This window comes from Triticum dicoccoides, chromosome 2B (genome assembly GCF_002162155.2).
Source record: "Triticum dicoccoides isolate Atlit2015 ecotype Zavitan chromosome 2B, WEW_v2.0, whole genome shotgun sequence".
NCBI classification, from domain to species: Eukaryota; Viridiplantae; Streptophyta; class Magnoliopsida; order Poales; family Poaceae; genus Triticum; species Triticum dicoccoides.
Window position 1 is genome coordinate 738,367,682 of NC_041383.1, and position 4,201 is coordinate 738,371,882.

Consider the following 4,201-nt stretch of genomic DNA (forward strand, 5'->3'; position numbering starts at 1 on the left):
TAGGTATCTTTGTTGCACTTATTATTTGGATCTTATTTGTTGGTTCTGAATCTTGCAAGCTTGGAAACACGGCATGATGATGCAGAGGACAACAACCATAACAAACAGTTCAAACTTGGTAGTATTATCTTTGTGAAAGTGCGACAAATGTGTTGATCGTGTGCGTCCTGAGAATAATAATTCTAATTGTTGTGCATGTTGATCCCGTGGCACTGATAGAACGAGCCAATGCATTGCTTGTTTTAAGTATAAATTTCTATTAAAGCTAATTAAATTTAAGTAAAGTGACCACTAACTCCTGTTATTACAGTACCAATACAGACCCGCTCGTGAACCGACGTGTGGCCGGAGTAGGTTTCTTAATGGAGGCGTTTGAATGTGCCGAGGGTGCATCTTCTGCCGGGCGTGCAGCAGACGAGGGAGGGGTAGTAACTGTTGTCGCCTGTACACACTCAGCTTACTGTTGAATCCAGTTCCCCAAGAGCTGAAAAACGAACTGCTGCCGCCGCCTACACACTCGTTTACTCGAAGAGACTCCAGTGGCGATCCGAGGGGTGAGCCTGCTGGATATGGACTTCAACAAGGAGTTAGTTCACCGTTCAGTCCTATGGCTGCACGAAGTTGAATGTGCTGTACACCAATGATACGGACTCGGTGAAGCTCTGCCTCACCTCAGTCCTATGGCTGCACCAGGTTCTGGAGCATTCGCCCATTTCATCGGCAGCGCCGACTGCACCTTCGCTACGGTGGAGAGAAGGAAGAACGCGACGATTCGGCCATCTGGTGCAACAAGCTTGTCGACATCCACAAGCAATACAAGATCATCACTTCATCAGCAACAGGCAGGAGAAGGACTCCGTGGTTGACCTCGCTGAGACCATCATCGACCCCTGATACGCCAACATGAAAGAAGACGACCTGAACACGTGGGAGGTACCTCTGAATCTAGCCTACATAACCTACACGGCCAAGGACGCATACGCATGCTACGACATGTACATGCAGATCTTGGACATGAGGGCGTGTCTGCTTCCCATAACCGACAAGTACACGGACAGAAACAGCGTCATGATCAAGCGTGCCAGGAAGGTCTAGATGTTGTACTTTATCTGTTTATAAGCACCTTTATCATCTGAGTGTTTCATGCATTAGCCTATGTGTCGTAATTATCTGTTTTGTCCGAAATATTTCTTTTAAGAACCCATTAACCTAATTGCTTTTTTAGTGGCTATTTGCTTATGTATGTAAACTAGTTCACTTGTCCGTAAAAAACAAAACTAGTTCACTCGGCTGCCGTGCTTTGAATCTCCTTCCTCCAAACATATTCCTCTCCTCAGGTGGACCCAGCAGGTCTCTGAATTTTCTCCCACTTTCTTTTTCGATGTAAACTGAGTTTTCTCCCAGTACTTTCCCCTAGAACCAACTCAACTGTCCCACGTCTAGCCTAAAAAATAATAATACCCCACGTACTATTAACTCATCAACTTAAAATAATATTTTATTTCATAACTTGAAATTTCTTACAAAATATTAATAATAATTGTTTATATATAACTTGCCAAGTTAACTCCTAGTGATTGTGTACATAAGCTTGCAAAGATTTTACTGACGTGCAATCATATGTTTATGTTTTTATAACATTTCTCCGTCTAGCCCAACATGATATTTTCACCCAGCCCAGCAAGTCCGCGGATTTCGAGAAAAATGCAAATGGGATTTAAATGGGCTGCATAGATGCTACATTATTGTTTCACCCAGCCCACCAAATGGACTAAAAAAGAAATGGACTGGCTGACATGTGGGCCAGTAGGTCGAAGCCTAATAAGGCGTTGGATTTACATCCAACGGCCAGCATTCTTCTTCAATCTCTCGTCTTCTTCCCCCAGCGCTGCCGGAACCGCCTGCTCCAGCCTTCGGCGTCCAGCGGCGTTGTTTTGTGCTCCTCAGCGAAACGCTACCCCATCGACGGCTAGGCCATCCCTCCACTCCGCACCTCCTGTTATTCTCTGCCGAGTGTAGGCCCACCACGCACCCGAACCAGTCAAGTTTTCCACTCCTCTCCGTCTGCAACTCCACTGCCGCGTATTCCCCATCTCTGGGTCATTCCAGCCTGGGGCCTCGCCGTCGTCCACCGCCTCGGTGCGCTCGGCGTGGCGTGGCCAACATACGAGAGTCATCGGAAGAGGACTGTACGTGGAGAGCCTGATGGCTGGGACCCACGAGGTCCATGGTCGCACGCAAGGAAAGTTCCTCATTACGCACTGTACGTGCACTGTACGTGGGAAGGGCTTCTGTATTTCGTGAAAAAAATGTTTCCCCCGCTGACAGGTCGGATCCACCAGCTATATCTTCGCACGCAAGGAAATGCCTCCTTATTACGCACCAAAAAATGAATACCCCCTGCTAGCTGGGACCCACCATAGTGGATGGCTGACTTATGGGCCTACTAAGTTGACAAGGACGGAGGGCTTTGTCAACTTAGTCAATATGAATGATTCTAGCTCCAATGATCGTACGATGTCCATCCAACGGCCATAGTGCTTCTTCAACCTCTGGTCGTCTTGCTCCAGCCGCCCAAAGCAGCACCGGTCGTGCCGCGTGCTCCTGCCTCTCATGGCTGGCTGTGATGCCGCGGAGGCCTCACCGCCCCATACTACTCCCACCGCTGGCCCAGGGTATCCCTCTACTCACCCACACCCCCTATTATTCAGCGGCAATGGCAGCCTCACGCCGCAGCTGAACCAGTGAACCCTCATACTCCTCTCCGCGTGGGCATCCACTGCCGCGCCTTCCCCGGCTCCGCGTTGTCCCCTTCCTAGGCCTCGCTGTCATCCACTTCCTTGGTGCTCTCGGCGCGGCGTGGTCAATGTGGTCAACGATCAACTTCCTTCGGAAGAGTACTGTACGTGGAGAGGCTGACAGCTAGGTCCACGGCCACAGCCCAGTTTTTTTGTGATTTGCCAAGTAAGTCGCTTTATCAGGCCTGTTGGGCTGCAAATCTTACAAGACGAGGAGAGCTTCATTCGGCTGGCCGAGAAAATGGCCTATCAGTAATGAGAAACGGGCTGTACATTTTTAAAACACATCAAACCGGCAATTAGTTCCAAATATCTTTTTTTCATTTCGAGATTTTAAATTACATTAATTTTTATGCCTGGAGAATTTGTTGGATTTTATATTGATATACATTTATTTTTAAAATCAGTTTGAATGTGAGTCGAAATTTTGGGATTAAAAACAGTACGGACCGCACCAAAATATGCAAAATTTCGTATAATTTTTTAACCGTGGCCACAATATGGGCTGTAATGCTAACAAAAAGAATATGGGCTCCAAAAAAACCTTTAGAATTAGCAAATGGGCTATAAATTATTAGAAATAATGGCAGATGGGTTGTATGCTATTTTCGACATATTTGAGGCTTTCCTAAAAAAAGGTTGACGCACAAGCAGTGACTGTTGGATGTCCATCCAACGGCCGTCGTGCTTCTTCAATCTCTGCTCTTCCTGCTCTAGCCGCTCAAACAAGCGCCGGTGGGATTGCCTGCTCCCTCCTTCCCGCGGCCGGCTGTGCTGCGCACAGGCCTCACTACCCTACCGTACTCCCATCGCTGGCCTAGCCATCCCTCTACTCACCCACACCTGTTGTTATTCTCCGGCGACGACAGATGAACCAGTAAACCCTCGTACAGTCGTACTCCCCTCCGCGTGGGAAACAACTACCGAGTCTTCCCTGCCTCCGTGTCGTTTCCTTCCTAGGCCTCGCCGTCGTCCACCGCCCTGGTGCTCTCGGCGTGGCCTGGTCAACATGGTCAACAACCGACATGCATCTGGAGTGGACATGCATCTGGAGGCCGACAGCTGGGTCCACGGCCGCACGCAAGGAAATGCCTCCTTATTACATGCAAAATAATGATTCCTCCACCTGACAACAGGGACCCACCGAAAGGGCCTCTGTATTTCGCGAAAAAAACGTTACCGCCGCTGACAGCTCAGACCCACCAGCTATATCTTTGCACGCAAGGAAGTGCCTCCTTATTATGCACAAAAAAATGAATACTCCCCCTGTTAGCTGGGACCCAGTATAGTGGCAGGCTGACTTGTGGGCCTACTAAGTTGACGGGGACGGAGGGCTTTGTCAACTTAGTCAATATGCATGATTCTAGCTCTAGTGACCGTACAATGTCCATCCAACGACCGTA